Source organism: Oncorhynchus mykiss, chromosome 8, assembly GCF_013265735.2.
Source record: "Oncorhynchus mykiss isolate Arlee chromosome 8, USDA_OmykA_1.1, whole genome shotgun sequence".
Classification (NCBI taxonomy): Eukaryota; Metazoa; Chordata; class Actinopteri; order Salmoniformes; family Salmonidae; genus Oncorhynchus; species Oncorhynchus mykiss.
The window spans coordinates 75,266,222-75,284,489 of NC_048572.1; the positions used below are offsets into that span (position 1 = coordinate 75,266,222).

General features: G+C 43.8%; 1 protein-coding gene across 1 annotated transcript in view; it reads left to right on the forward strand.

The window, feature by feature from the left end:
• LOC110530987 overlaps positions 1-18,268 on the forward strand; it is a 206,536-nt gene that overhangs the window by 114,803 nt on the left and 73,465 nt on the right. The gene's annotated exons all lie outside the window — the stretch shown is intronic.

The following is an 18,268-nucleotide window of genomic DNA, read 5'->3' on the forward strand; positions in this document are numbered from 1 at the left end:
GGTACACCATGACTGGTACCATTGTGAGTTTCGGCAAGTAAAATACTCCCTTCTCCACATTGGCAACGTATATATGGTAATGCTTTAAATTCATACAGTCACATTTCAGATTTGCTCGACATTATTCTGAGATTAAAGCAGAAAGGAAAGCAGGAGAAAGTGAGAGAAAGGCAGGCTTGTGTTCCCTTTGAATTTCACCTTTAATAGACTCCTGTTTTTCCTCACTCCCTCTCTCTTTCTTCTTCTCTCACACACTCCTCTCTCTCCCTCTCTTTCTCTCTGTCTCTGTATCTTGCTTTCTGTCTTGCTCTTACACACACTCCTCTCTCTCCCTCCCTATCTCTTTTTCTCTGTCTCTCACTTTCTGTCTCTCTCTTACACACACTCCTCTCTCTCTCTTTCTCTTTCTCCCTCTCTCTTTCTCTCTCTCTTACACACACTCATCTCCCTCTCTCACACACTCCTCTCTCTCTTTCTCCCTCTCTCTTTCTCTCTGTCTTTCTCTCACACACTCTTCTTTATCTCCCTCTCTCTTTCTCCCTCTCTCACACACTCTTCTCTCTCTTTCTCCCTCTCTCTTTCTCTCTGTCTCTCTCTCACACACTCCTCTTTATCTCCCTCTCTCTTTCTCCCTCTCTCTGTCTCTTTCTCACAGTCCTCTCTCTCTTACACACACTCCTCTCTCTCAGCTCCCACTCAGCACAGAAACACGTTTGAATTTGCTTTCCATAGGGGTCTGAAATAAAATGGTATCCACACTCTCTCTCTCGTTTGCTCAACTCCCTCTTCCCTCCCTCCCTTCTTCCTTCCTTTTGTTTCTCCACTGCCTCTTTCTCCACCACCCTCTCTCTCTCTCTTTCTCTGCATCCATCCTTGCACACATATCTCCCTCCCTCACTCTCTTCTCTGGTCTCTCCTCTCTCTCTCTCCTTGCTGTCCTTCCTCTCTCTGTATCCCCCCCCCTCTCTTTATCCCCCCCCCCTCTCTCTCCTCCCCTCTCTTCTCTGGTCTCCTCTCTCTTCGTCTTGCTGAGTAGGCTTGATGGACCGTGAGGTCAACTCTAAAATGTGCGTTCTCCTCCACATTACCTCTCTCTTTTACCATCACATTCTCTTCTGCTCTGTTAGTTGTAAGACATTAACCTTTACCCACTTTCTTCCCTCATTTTCCCTCTCTGCATATCCTCCGACCTTAAACGCTTCCCCTGTTCCCTCCTTCTATCTAGCCCTCTTCTTTCCTTCTCCTCATCCCATTTCACCTCTTCTGATCTCCTTTAAATCTGTCTTCATCCCAGCCTCAATCCATCGTCCCCCGATCCCCCCCTCATTTCTCTATCTCTCTCAGCTATCGCTCTCTCCTTCCCTCCTTCCTCGCTCCGTCTCTCTCCTCTGTCTCTAATTGCTCTCTCGCCCCTGCTGTACTCCAGCCCGGAGGCCAAATGACTTTCCCAGGGAGAGAGGAAACGTAAGAAAACACAAAGCAGTTTGGAATTAGACATGTTCGGATTAATATTGATGAGCTTCCTGCCAGCAGGTGTGTGTGTAACTGTTGTCTCCCTTCGAGCTCCTCTTCTCTTTAACTCCCCTGTTTTCTCTCTGTATTTTCCTTGCTCTTTCAGCCTAATGACTTCCTTGTACATGTGTATATTGGTGTTTTGTGATTTTGTGGGGTCTTTGTTGTTTGTGGATATTCGTTTGTGTGTGTGTGTGTGTGTGTGTGTGTGTGTGTGTGTGTGTGTGTGTGTGTGTGTGAGTGAGTGTGTTTGTGTACACAGTGGACACTGAGTTACAACAACATGTCAGTTTTCATTTAAGAGACAAGGAGGAGTTGCTCCTCTGTTCACAGCCAAGGAGCTGTGGAACACTTAGGTCCATAGAAACACAGAGCCCTGTGACAGCCACGTACTAACCTTGCCAACACAACGAACACTATTACCCCTGCCAACACAACAAACACTATTACCACTGCCAACACAAGATATACTAAACCCTACTACCACCACCAACACAAGATATACTAAACCCTACTACCACCACCAACACAATATATAATAAAACCCCACTACCACCACCAACACAATATATAATAAAACCCTACTACCACCACCAACACAATATATAATAAAACCCTACTACCACCACCAACACAATATATACTAAACCCTACTACCACCACCAACACAATATATACTAAACCCTACTACCACCACCAACACAATATATACTAAACCCTACTACCACCACCAACACAATATATAATAAAACCCTACTACCACCACCAACACAATATATAATAAAACCCTACTACCACCACCAACACAATATATACTAAACCCTACTACCACCACCAACACAATATATACTAAACCCTACTACCACCACCAACACAATATATAATAAAACCCTACTACCACCACCAACACAATATATACTAAACCCTACTACCACCACCAACACAATATATAATAAAACCATACTACCACCACCAACACAATATATACTAAAACACTACTACCACCACCAACAAAATATATACTAAACCCTACTAACACCGCCAACACGAGATATACAAAACACTACTACCAGCAAAAACACAAAATATACTAAACACTACAACTACCACAATACATACTAAACACTACTACCACCACCAACACCACAATATATACTAAACACTACTACCAGTATACTAAACACTATTACTACCACAAACACAATACATACTAAATACTACGACCACCACCATCACAAGATATACTAAACACTTCTACCACCACCAACACAAGATATACTAAACACTACTACCAGTATGCTAAACACAACTACCACCACCACCACCATCACAATATATACTAGACACTACAACCAGCACCATCACAAGATATACTAAACACTACTACCACCACCAACACAATATATACTAGACACTACTACCACCACCAACACAAGATATACTAAACACTACTACCACCACCAACACATGATATACTAAACACTACTACCACCACCATCACAAGATATACTAGACACTTCTACCACCAACAACACAAGATATACTAGACACTACCACCACCACCAACACAAGATATACTAAACACTACTACCACCGCCAACACAATATATACTAAACACTACTACCACCACCAACACAATATATACTTTATACTACTACCAGTATAATAAACACGACTACCACCACCAACATAAGATATACTAAACACTACTACCACCACCAACACAAGATATACTAAACACTACTACCACCGCCAACACAATATATACTAAACACTACTACCACCACCAACACAATATATACTTTACACTACTACCAGTATAATAAACACGACTACCACCACCAACATAAGATATACTAAACACTACTACCACCACCAACACAAGATATACTAAACACTAGTACCACCACCAACACAACATATACTTTACACTACTACAACAGCCAAAACAATATATACTAAACACTACTACCACCACCAAAACAATATGTATGAAACACTACTACCACCACCAACACAAGATATTCTAAACATAACTACCAGTATAATAAACACGACTACCACCACCAAAACAATATGTATGAAACACTACTACCACTGCCAACACAAGATATACTAAACACTAATACCACCACCAACACAAGATATACTAAACACTACTACCACTATACTAAACACTACTACCACGCCAACACAAGATATACTAAACACTACTACCACTATACTAAACACTACTACCACCACCAACAGAAGATATGCTAAACACTACTACCAGTATACTTAACACTACTACCAGTATACTTAACACTACTACCACCGCCAACACAATATATTATAAACACCACTACCACTATACTAAACACTACTACCACCACCAACACAATATAGACTAAACACTACTACCACTATACTAAACACTACTACCACCACCAACACACGATATACTAAACACTTCTACCACTATACGAAACACTACTACCACCACCAACACAAGATAAACTAAACACTACTACCACTATACTATACACTACTACCACCACCAACACAATATATGTTTAACACTGCTACCAGTATATGAAACACTACTACGACCGCCAACACAAGATATACTAAACACTACTACCACCACCCACACAAGATATACTAAAACACTACTACCACCACCCACACAAGATATACTAAACACTACTACCACCACCAACACAAGATATTCTAAACACTACTACGACCTCCAACACAAGATATACTAAACACTACTACCACCACCAACACAATATATACTAAACACTACTACCACCACCAACACAAGATATACTAAACACTACTACGACCGCCAACACAATATATACTAAACACTACTACCACCACCCACACAAGATATACTAAACACTTCTACCCCCACAACACAAGATATACTAAACACTTCTACCACCACCAACACAAGATATACTAAACACTACTACCACCACCAACACAAGATATACTAAACACTACTACCACCACCAACACAAGATATACTAAACACTACTACCACCACCAACACAAGATATACTAAACACTACTACCACCACCAACACAAGTTATACTAAACACTACTACCACCACCAACACATGATATACTAAACACTACAACCACCACCAACACAAGATATACTAAACACTACTACGACCGCCAACACAAGATATACTAAACACTACAACCACCACCAACACAAGATATACTAAACACTTCTACCACCACAACACAAGATATACTAAACACTTCTACCACCACCAACACAAGATATACTAAACACTACTACCACCACCAACACAAGATATACTAAACACTACTACCACCACCAACAAACGATATACTAAACACTTCTACCACTATACTAAACACTACTACCACCACCAACAGAAGATATGCTAAACACTACTACCAGTATACTTAACACTACTACCAGTATACTTAACACTACTACCACCGCCAACACAATATATTATAAACACCACTACCACTATACTAAACATTACTACCACCACCAACACAATATATACTAAACACTACTACCACTATACTAAACACTACTACCACCACCAACACAAGATAAACTAAACACTACTACCACTATACTAAACACTTCTACCACCACCAACACAAGATATACTAAACACCACTACCACCACCAACACAAGATATACTAAACACTACTACCACCACCAACACATGATATACTAAACACTACTACCACCACCAACACAAGATATACTAAACACTTCTACCACCACCATCACAAGATATACTAAACACTACTACCACCACAACACAAGATATACTAAACACTACTACCACCACCAACACAATATATACTAAACACTACAACCACCGCCAACACAAGATATACTAAACACTACTACCACCACCAACACCACAATATATACTAAACACTACTACCACCACCAACACAATATATACTAAACACTACTTCCACCACCAACACAAGATATGTTTAACACTACTAACAGTATTCTAAACACTACTTTCACAGCCAACACAATATATACTATTCACTACTACCACCACCAACGCAATATGTAAGCTACACTACTTCCACAGCCAACACAAGATATACTAAACACTACAACCACCGCCAACACAAGATATACTAAACACTACTACCACCACCAACACAAGATATACTAAACACTACTACCACCACCAACACAAGATATACTAAACACTTCTACCACCGCCAACATAAGATATCAGAAACACTACTACCACCACCAGCACAAGATATACTAAACACTTCTACCACCACCAACACAAGATATACTAAACACTACTACCACCACCAACACAAGATATACTAAACACTACTACCACCACCAACACAAGTTATGCTAATCACTACTACCACCGCCAACACAAGATATACTAAATACTTCTACCATTAAGGTAAGCACTACTAAAACCAACAACACAATATATACTAAACACTACTACCACCGCCAACACAAGATATACTACACGATGTGCTAAACACTACTTCCAACACAAGATATACTAAACTCTACTACCACTATACAAAACACTTCTACCACCACCAACACATGATATACTAAACACTACTACCACAACCAACACATGATATACTAAACACTACTACCACCACCAACACACAATATAGTAAACACTACTACCATTATACTAAACACTACTACCACCACCATTTCACAATATGCTCAACACTACTACCACCACCAACACAATGTATACTAAACTCTACTACCAGTATACTAAACACTACTACCACAACCGCCACACGATATACCAAACACTACTACCACTACCAACACACAATATACTAAACACTACTACCACAACCAACACAATGTATACAAAACTCTACTACCAGTATACTAAACACTACTATCCCCACCTACACAAGATATACCAAAACCTACTACCACCACCAACACAATATATGTTTAACACTGCTACCAGTATATGAAACACTACTACGACCGCCAACACAAGATATACTAAACACTACTACCACCACCCACACAAGATATACTAAAACACTACTACCACCACCCACACAAGATATACTAAACACTACTACCACCACCAACACAAGATATACTAAACACTACTACGACCTCCAACACAAGATATACTAAACACTACTACCACCACCAACACAATATATACTAAACACTACTACCACCACCAACACAAGATATACTAAACACTACTACCACCACCAACACAAGATATACTAAACACTACTACCACCACCAACACAAGATATACTAAACACTTCTACCACCACCAACACATGATATACTAAACACTACTACGACCGCCAACACAATATATACTAAACACTACTACCACCACCCACACAAGATATACTAAACACTTCTACCACCACAACACAAGATATACTAAACACATCTACCACCACCAACACAAGATATACTAAACACTACTACCACCACCAACACAAGATATACTAAACACTTCTACCACCACCAACACAAGATATACTAAACACTACTACCACCACCAACACAAGATATACTAAACACTACTACCACCACCAACACATGATATACTAAACACTACTACCACCACCAACACAAGATATACTAAACACTACTACCACCACCAACACAAGATATACTAAACACTACTACCACCACCAACACAAGATATACTAAACACTACTACCACCACCAACAAACGATATACTAAACACTTCTACCACTATACTAAACACTACTACCACCACCAACAGAAGATATGCTAAACACTACTACCAGTATACTTAACACTACTACCAGTATACTTAACACTACTACCACCGCCAACACAATATATTATAAACACCACTACCACTATACTAAACATTACTACCACCACCAACACAATATATACTAAACACTACTACCACTATACTAAACACTACTACCACCACCAACACACGATATACTAAACACTTCTACCACTATACTAAACACTACTACCACCACCAACACAATATAAACTAAACACTACTACCACTATACTAAACACTTCTACCACCACCAACACAAGATATACTAAACACCACTACCACCACCAACACAAGATATACTAAACACTACTACCACCACCAACACAAGATATACTAAACACTACTACCACCACCAACACAAGATATACTAAACACTTCTACCACCACCAACACAATATATACTAAACACTACTACCACCACCAACACAAGATATACTAAACACTACTACCACCACCAACACAAGATATACTAAACACTACTACCACCACCAACACAAGATATACTAAACACTACTACCACCACCAACACAAGATATACTAAACACTACTACCACCACCAACACAAGATATACTAAACACTACTACCACCACCAACACAAGATATACTAAACACTTCTACCACCACCAACACAAGATATACTAAACACTACTACCACCACCAACACAAGATATACTAAACACTACTACCACCACCAACACAATATATACTAAACACTACTTCCACCACCAACACAAGATATGTTTAACACTACTAACAGTATTCTAAACACTACTTTCACAGCCAACACAATATATACTATTCACTACTACCACCACCAACGCAATATGTAAGCTACACTACTTCCACAGCCAACACAAGATATACTAAACACTACAACCACCGCCAACACAAGATAGACTAAACACTACTACCACCACCAACACAAGATTTACTAAACACTACTACCACCACCAACACAAGATATACTAAACACTACAACCACCGCCAACACAAGATATACTAAACACTACTACCACCACCAACATAAGATATACTAAACACTACTACCACCACCAACACAAGATATACTAAACACTACTACCACCACCAACACAAGATATACTAAACACTACTACCACCACCAACACAAGATATACTAAACACTACTACCACCGCCAACACAATATATACTAAACACTACTACCACCACCAACACAAGGTATACTAAACACTACTACCACCAACATAAGATATACTAAACACTACTACCACCACCAACACAAGATATACTAAACACTACTACCACCACCAACACAAGATATACTAAACACTACTACCACCACCAACACAAGACATACTAAATGCTACTACCACCACCAACACAATATATACTAAACACTACTACCAAAGCCAACACAATATATACTAAACACTACTACCACCACCAACACAAGATATACTAAACACTACAACCACCGCCAACACAAGATATACTAAACACTTCTACCACCGCCAACATAAGATATCAGAAACACTACTACCACCACCAGCACAAGATATACTAAACACTTCTACCACCACCAACACAAGATATACTAAACACTACTACCACCACCAACACAAGATATACTAAACACTACTACCACCACCAACACAAGATATACTAAACACTACTACCACCACCAACACAAGTTATGCTAATCACTACTACCACCGCCAACACAAGATATACTAAATACTTCTACCATTAAGGTAAGCACTACTAAAACCAACAACACAATATATACTAAACACTACTACCACCGCCAACACAAGATATACTACAAGATGTGCTAAACACTACTTCCAACACAAGATATACTAAACTCTACTACCACTATACCAAACACTTCTACCACCACCAACACATGATATACTAAACACTACTACCACAACCAACACATGATATACTAAACACTACTACCACCACCAACACACAATATAGTAAACACTACTACCATTATACTAAACACTACTACCACCACCATTTCACAATATGCTCAACACTACTACCACCACCAACACAATGTATACTAAACTCTACTACCAGTATACTAAACACTACTACCACAACCGCCACACGATATACCAAACACTACTACCACTACCAACACACAATATACTAAACACTACTACCACAACCAACACAATGTATACAAAACTCTACTACCAGTATACTAAACACTACTATCCCCACCTACACAAGATATACCAAAACCTACTGCCACCACCAACACACAATATACTAAACACTACTACCACAACACACACAAAATATACTAAACAATTCTACCACCGTCAACACAAGATATACTAAATACTACTTTCCTGTATACTCAGCACTCAACTCTACTACCAGTATACTAAACACTACTACCACCGCCAACAAACAATATACTAAACACTACTTCCACAACCAACACAAAATATACTAAACAATTCTACCACCGCCAACACAATATGTACTAAACACTACTAACACCACCAACACACAATATACTAAACACTACTACCACAACACACACAAAATATACTAAACAATTCTACCACCGTCAACACAAGATATACTAAATACTACTTTCCTGTATACTCAGCACTCAACTCTACTACCAGTATACTAAACACTACTACCACCGCCAACAAACAATATACTAAACACTACTTCCACAACCAACACAAAATATACTAAACAATTCTACCACCGCCAACACAATATGTACTAAACACTACTAACACCACCAACACAAGATATACTAAACACTACTACCAGTATGCTAAACACTACCTCGACCGCCAAGATATAGTAAACACTACTTCCACCACCAACCAACACATGATAAACTAAACACTACTACCAGTATAGAAAACCCTTATGGTAGAACAGCTGAAACTGTTGTGCTGGTTAAGAAGCTAAGAAGCAATAAAAATGGCCTTCTTTAGACTAGTTGATTGTCTGGAGAATCTGCATTTGTGGGTTTGATTACAGGCTTAAAATGACTATAAACAAAGTACTTTCTTCTGATTCTCATCAGTCTATTCTTGTTCTGAGAAATGAAGGCTATTCCATGAGAGAAATTGCCAAACTGAAGATCTCGTACAACGCTGTCGACTACTCCCTTCATAGAACAGAGCAAACATTCTCTAACCAGAATAGAAAGAGCAGTGGGAGGCCCAGGTGCACAATTGAGCAAGAGGACAAGTACATTAAGAGTGATTAGTTTGAGAAACAGACACCTCACAAGTCCTCAACTGGCAGCTTCATAAACAGTACCCGCAAAGCACCAGTCTGAACGCCAACAGTGAAGAGGCGACTTCAAGGCAGAGTTGCGTAGAAAAAGCCATGTCTCAGACTGGCCAATAAAAAGAAAAGATTAAGATGGGCAAAAGAACACAGAGGAACTCTACCTAGAAGGCAGCATCCCGGAGTCGCCTCTTCACTGTTGATATTAAGACTGGTGTTTTGCAAAACTGTATGAATATATCATGACACAAGGCGAGACCCAGATGCAGACACAGGAGGCAGATGGTTGGAGTCTTCTAATGTTTATTAATTCATCCAAAGGGGTAGGCAAGAGAATGGTCATGGACAGGCAAAAAGGTCAAAACCAGATCCAGGAGGTACAGAATTGCAGACAGGCTCGTGGTCAAGGCAGGCAGAATGGTCATGCAGGCATGTACAAAATCCAGAGAACAGGGGCAAGGGTCAAAACCGAGAGGACTAGAAAAAGGAGAATAGCAAAAGGAGTACGGGAAAAACACGCTGGTTGACTTGACTTAAACATACAAGACGAACTGGCACAGAGAGACAGGAAACACAGGGATAAATACACTGGGGAAAATAAGTGACACCTGGAGGGGATGGAGACAATTACAGGAACAGATGAAACAGATCAGGGCGTGACATTATTCCCCCCCCCCCCCCCCCCCCGGGTCGCCACCTGGTGACCTACCTGGGCGCATACCTGGCTGACTGGGGTGTCGGCGGTGGAAATCGGCGATGAGGGCCGGGTCCAAAATGTCTTTCACAGGGACCCAGCACCTCTCCACCGGGCAATAGCCCTCCCTGTCACCCAGGTACTGGAAACCCCTGCCCCGTGGTTGAACCTTCTGGAGGTGTCTCACCGCATACGCTGGCTGGCCATCAATAACCCCGGGGTGGGATGGGCCTGGAGACAGAAGACAAAGGACACATGGTAGGGTGAATACGGGGGGTACGGGGTAACACAAGATGGACAGCAGTGGAAATCCGGACTCTGGAGATGGGAAAAGGACCAATGAACCGGGGAGGCAGCTTGCGGACAAACATCTGGGCCGAGGGTACGCTGACCTCCTGCTCTTGTTCTGGAAAGAGTGGAGGCTGATACCCCATGGAGCACTCGAAAGGGGAGAGTCCCGTGGCAGAACTGGAAAGGGTGTTCCGGGCATAGTCCACCTAGACCAGTTGACCGCTCCAGGTAGTGGGGTTGGTTGAGACCAGGCACATTAAGGTGGTCTCCAGGTCTTAGTTGGCTTGCTCTGACTGACTGTTAGTTTGGGGATGGTTTTTGGATGACAGGCTGGCCGACGACCCAATAAGGGTGCAGAATGCCTTCCAGAATTCAGACGAGAACTGAGGATCCTGATCAGAGACCATGTCTACCCGGAGTCCATGGATCCGGAAGACATGCTGCACCATAAGCTGGGTCATATCCTTGGCAGAAGGTAGTTTGGGGAGAGGGATGAAATGGGTGGCCTTGGAGAACCGATCGACTACCGTCAGAATGACAGTGTTGCCATCAGAGGTAGTGAGCCCAGTGACAAAGTCCAGAAATGTATGAGACCAGGGACGATGAGGGACCGGGAGTGACTGAAGGAGGCCAGAAGGAGCTTGCCGCGGAGTCTTGTTCTGAGCACACACTGTGCATGCAGCGACGAAGGCAGAGATGTCAGGAACCATTGTGGGCCACCAGAAACGTTGTCGGAGGAAGTGCTAGTGTACTACGGGACCCTGGATGACAGGTCAGCCTGGAGGAATGAGCTCATTCCAGGACCCGGGACCGGACTGGATTAGGCACAGACAGTCGGTTAGCCTGACCCCCTTCAGGTCCAGGCTGGGAGTGTTGTGCCTCACGGAACAGGTTCTCAATACTCCAATCCACAATGCCATCAAGGCATGAGGTAGAGAGAATGCTTTCAGAGGTCGAGGGTGTGGCAGAGGAACTGTATAGGCGGGGGAGGGTGTCAGGCTTCACATTCTTTGATCCTGGGAGGTAGGAGAGGGTTAAGTTAAATCTGTTGAACAGGAGGGCCCACCGGGCCTGCCTGGAGTTGAGGCCTGCCTGGAGTTTTTATGGTCGGTCCAGACGAGGAATGGCTGCTCTACTCCTTCCAGCCAGTGCCTCCACTCTTCCAATGCCATCTTGACTGCCAGGAGTTCTCGGTTGCCAACATCATAGTTCCTTTCAGCAGGATTGAGACAATGGGACTGGAAGGCACAGGGATGAAGCTTCTGGTCCTGGGCAGATTGCTGGGACAGAATGGCCCCACTCCAACATCCGAAGCATCTACTTCCACCACAAATTGACGTGAGGGGTCCGGATGGATGAGGATGGGTGCTGTTGTGAACCGATGCTTCAGGTCCACAAAGGCTTTGTCGACAGCTGGAGACCATTTGAACTGTACCTTGGGAGAGGTGAGTGCCGAGAGGGGGGCCGCCAGGGTGCTGTAGTCCCGAATGAAACGGCGGTAGAAGTTTGCAAAACCAAGAAACCGTTGCAATAACATATCCCAGAAAGGTGATTGTAGAGCAGTGGAACTCACACTTGTCGGCTTTCACGAACAGTTGGTTCTCCAGGAGGCGCTCAAGGACCTGTCTACATGAAGAACATGAAGAAGGCCGGCTGCCCTTAGAGTCAATGAGCACTCGGAGAGACTGTGATTGGTCTCCCCACAGGACAAGAGCAAAAAAGGGTGTGCAGGTGATATAACTCCTAATCTGAACTCCCAGGCCTCCTTTCTCCCAGAATCCGGAGACTCAATTACCTTTCTCACTTCTGCCATGAATTCCTCCAGATGAATTCCTCCACAAATGGCAGATTGTTGCTCCCAAACTGCTGTAGCCCAGGAGAGCACCCTTCCCGACATTAGCGTAATAATATACTCTATCTTCGATCTGTCTGAAAGAAACAAAGATGGCTGTAGCGAGCACTGAGAAAAAAAATCTGTCAGGTACCAGGATTTCCCGAATAACGCTTCGGAGGAGGGAAGCGGGGTTCTCGGGGAGCCGGGATAGGCTGTACAGAAAATTACTGGGTGATTGCAGATTTTCAGAGGTAGCAGGCAGCCTCTGAGCTAACTCCCTGATTTGCTCCATAATAGCCTTTAACCCATGGTCGTGGCATTCCATCAAGGATCTGAGCCCTTCCAAAAGACCCTGTACCAACTCCTCATGTTTCTTAATGGTGGCTCCCTGCAGGGAGACAGCATGGTAGAGCTGGTCCAAGTCTGCTGGGTCTGGCATGGCCAGTTCGTACTATCATGACACAAGGCGAAACTCAGATGCAGACACAGGAAGCAGATGGTTGGAGTCTTAAAATGTTTATTAATCCAAAGGGGTCCAAAGGGTAAAATAAGCGACACCTGGAGGGGGTGGAGACAATCACAGGAACAGGTGAATCAGATCAGGGCATGACAGAATAAGGCTTGAAATTACTTATGTTCTTTCTAAATTTACTAAAATCTAATTATAAAACGACTAACTATAAGATTTCACCTTCCTTATAACTAACTGTAAAATACATATTTGTATGTTTGGTGTGCAAATTGTCTACAGGTCTCTCTTGATCAAAAGGTCTGCCCCTGTCATGTCTACTCCCGCTTCCCCGCTACGGAGCTTAACATTGCCGGTTTACTAATCACTGGCTCTGTCTACCATCATTACGCACACATGGCACAATTGTTACGCGCACCTGCGCCTCAGTATAAGACTCACCTGTACTCCATCAATTCACTGATCACCTACCCCCCTTATCTGTTACTCTCTTTGGTTCATTCCCCAGGCAGTATTGACTATGTGTTTCATGTCCAGACGCTACTATTGTCTTGTATTGTTCCATGTTCACTATATTATTAAACTCACCACCTGAACCTGCTTCTCGACTCCCAGCATCTGCGTTACAGCATACTGCCTCGACAAATGAGGCAGCAGGAAATCAGGACATCTCCTAGAGGGTCGACGAACAGGGATACCAACTTCGTCAACACCACGACAAGCTGGCACAACTAGGGAAGGCTATGGAAGAGGTTCTTCAGTCTTCAACATCTCAATCATACCCAAGAGGCGTTGCCTTCAACTAGGGGAGGATACTCTGCCACCAGTCGACCCAGCAAGCCATCACTCACCATCTAAATGCTGTGGCTTTCTACTCCAGTGTTCCCTCTATTTTGCGCACCAGATGGGAGCACCCACCACCGAGAGGTCCAAGGTTGCCAATTTCTCTGATGACTGGACGGGCGTTGGAGTGGGCTACGGCTGTCTGGGAGAGAGGAGAGGAGGAGCTGGCTTTGTATGAGGGGTTCATGGCTTAGTTCAGAGGTATCTTTGATCATCAACCGGAGGGCAGAGGAGGGGTGAGAGCCTACTCCAACTATGGCAGTATGACCAGACCACTGCCAAATAAGCGCTCACCTTCCAGACAGTAGCAGCATCCAGCGGATGGAATGAGCCGGCATACGCTATTCCAACGAGCACTGTGCAAGGAGGTCCAGACTAAACTAGCAAGTCGAGACAACATGGCCATCCATTTGGATAACCTACTTTGGGAGCGTCAGTACCCACATCTCTTCTCCTCCTCCCTCAGTGAAAACTGTATCAGAGCCTGAACCTATGGAAGTAGGGGTCACACGTCTCCCCGCGGCGGAGTTACGTAATCTAGACGGAGACAGCTGGGGCTCTGTCTCTATTGTGGTCAAGGGGGACACAAGCTTCAGCAGTGTCTGGTACATCCCAACTCGGGATCCACGAGAGCAGAGGGACGGTCATGTGATCTTCCACCTCCTGGAGCAGGTGTGAGTATCCCATCCTAAACAATATTTTTGTGCCGATCACACTAGCTGGCTGTCCCACATGTACTGTTTCTACAGCACTATTGGATTCTGGTGCCATGGTACCTTTATTGACTAGATCCTTGCCTCCTCTCTGAGCATCACCTCATACCCGCTCTCCTCTCCGTTCAAGCCCTTAATAATCAGCCACTAGGATCCGGAACCATCACACACATCACCACACCACTCACCCTCACCATGGAGTCCATTCCTCAGGAAAATATTCCCTTCTTCATCACTAGTGCACCAGCTCACAAGATCTTTCTCGGCCTCCTATGGCTCCAACGCCATAACCCCACCATCTCATGGTCCAAGATGAGAATCACGGACTGGTCACCCGAATGCCGGAGGAACTGCTTTCTCGCTCCCTCTCGAGTTGTAGACCCTGTGGTCTGGGACGTAGATGTGAACATTCGCCAGGCTCTGGAGAGGGAACCCGCACCCACTACCTATCCTCCTGAGCACATCTACGTTCCCATGGGAATAAGCGAGAGGCTGTTGACCTGGGCACACATAGCTGTTGTCGCTGGACATACTGGGATCACCCGTACAATTCAATCTCTCTCCAAAAAGTATTGGTGGCCCACCTTGGCGCAGGGCGTTATTCGCTACGCCAACTCCTGTTCATGTGTGCCCAAACTAAGTCCACCCGGCACGCTCCAACAGGGAAACTCCTTCCCTATTCCTGTGCCTCAGCATCCCGTGTCTTATCTATCCATTGATTTTGTCACTGATCTCGCATCTCACATCCTCTGATGGTTTCACCACCATTTTGGTGGTTGTGGATAGATTCTCGAAATCCTGTTGTTTTATCACTCTCTCTGGTCTCCCTACTGCTCTCCAGGTCACTGAGGCACTGTTCCAGTAGGTCTTTTGGCATAATGGCCTTCCAGAGGACATGATCTCTGACCGTGGCCCCCAATTCACATCACGAGAATGGAGAGCCATCATGGAGAAGCTCGGGTCACGGTCAGCTTCACTTCTGGGTATAGGCCTCAGTCCAACGGGCAGGTGGAGAGCACACCGGTCACACCTTGTGGACTTGTTTACGTGCTGCTGTGCGGTTTGTTGCTAACGTTACTTTGCTACCTCCCAAATTTACGGTTTTAACTTTTTAATTAGTGTTTAATATTTTAATTTTTTCCCCTCGTTCAAATTTTTATTGAACTTTTTCACCCGGACGCTTTATCTGGACATGGTTCTACACGACCTCTACACCTGCACAGGATCGGTATATCTGAACATCACACCTGTGGGACAGGTACAGGATGGAGACAACAACTGCCTGAGTTACACCAGGAATGCACAATCCCTCCATCAGTGCTCAGACTGTCCGCAATAGGCTGAGAGAGGCTGGACTGAGGGCTTGTAGGCCTGTTTGTAAGGCAGGTCCTCACCAGACATCACTGGTAACAACGTCGCCTATGGGCACAAACCCACCTTCGCTGGGCCAGACAGGATTGGCAAAAAGTGCTCTTCACTGACGAGTCACGGTTTTGTCTCACCAGGGGTGATAGTCGGATTGGCATTTATCATCGAAAGAATGAGCTTTACACCGAGGTCTGTACTCTGGAGCGGGATCGATTTGGAGGTGGAGGGTCCGTCATGGTCTGGGGCAGTGTGTCACAGCATCATCGGACTGAGCTTGTTATCATTGCAGGCAATCTCAATGCTGTGCGTTACAGGGAAGACATCCTCTTCCCTCATGTGGTACCCTTCCAGCAGGCACATTCTGACATGACCCTCCAGCATGACAATGCCACCAGCCAACCTGCTCGTTCTGTGTGTGATTTCCTGCAAGACAGGAATGTTAGTGTTCTGCCATGGCCAGCGAAGAGCCCGGATCTCAATCCCATTGAGCACATCTGGGACCTGTTGGATCGGAGGGTGAGGGCTAGGGCCATTCCCCCCAGAAATGTCCGGGAACTTGCAGGTACCTTGTTGGAAGAGTGAGATAACATCTCACTGCAATAACTGGCAAATCTGGTGCAGTCCATGAGGAGGAGATGCACTGCAGTACTTAATGCAGCTGGTCGCCACATCAGATACTGGCTGTTACTTTTAATTTTGACCCCTCTTTGTTCAGGGACACATTATTCCATTTATGTTAGTCACATGTCTGTGGAACATGTTTAGTTTATGTCTCAGTTGTTGAATCTTGTTATGTTCAAACAAATATTTACACGTTAAACTTCCTGAAAATAGTGACAGGACGTTTATGTATAAACATAATGCATACAGAATTGTTTAGCTCAACTCAGCAGACACTCAGAGTGTAAACTTATAAAAAGGTTATATTTAGGCGCAAACACACATCCATGTGAATCGTTTACTCACTGGGAGGGGCATACATCTATTTTTCCCATTGAAATGGGGATCTGTAAAATGAATGAATATTTTGATTCAGAGTATCCTTTTTCATTTCATTTAGCGAATGAGCTTAGCTGTTGCCATGCAACAATGCTTTCAAGCGACCCCCACTCGCACTTTTCTTCTGAATTCACAATGTCACACTCTCTTGGAGTGGGGCTAATTTTGCACTCTTTTGTCAGGGTTCCTATTCTGTCCACGTTTGAGCTGTAATGAGAATGAATGCTGATGTGCGGAGCGCATCCCCTGAGCAGGGCCATGGAGATGGAGATGGGGGGAGGCGGATCCTTCTTTTACTATCCTGCTCCGCTTGAGAGAGCCCTAGCCACCAGCCAGCCAGCCAGCCAGGGCTAAGCCAGCCAGCAGCAGTCAGGATCAAGACTGCATGTACCCTGCCTTCCTTAATACACTCTCAGTAGTTGGGAAATAATTGATTAGGCCTCAACTTATTAC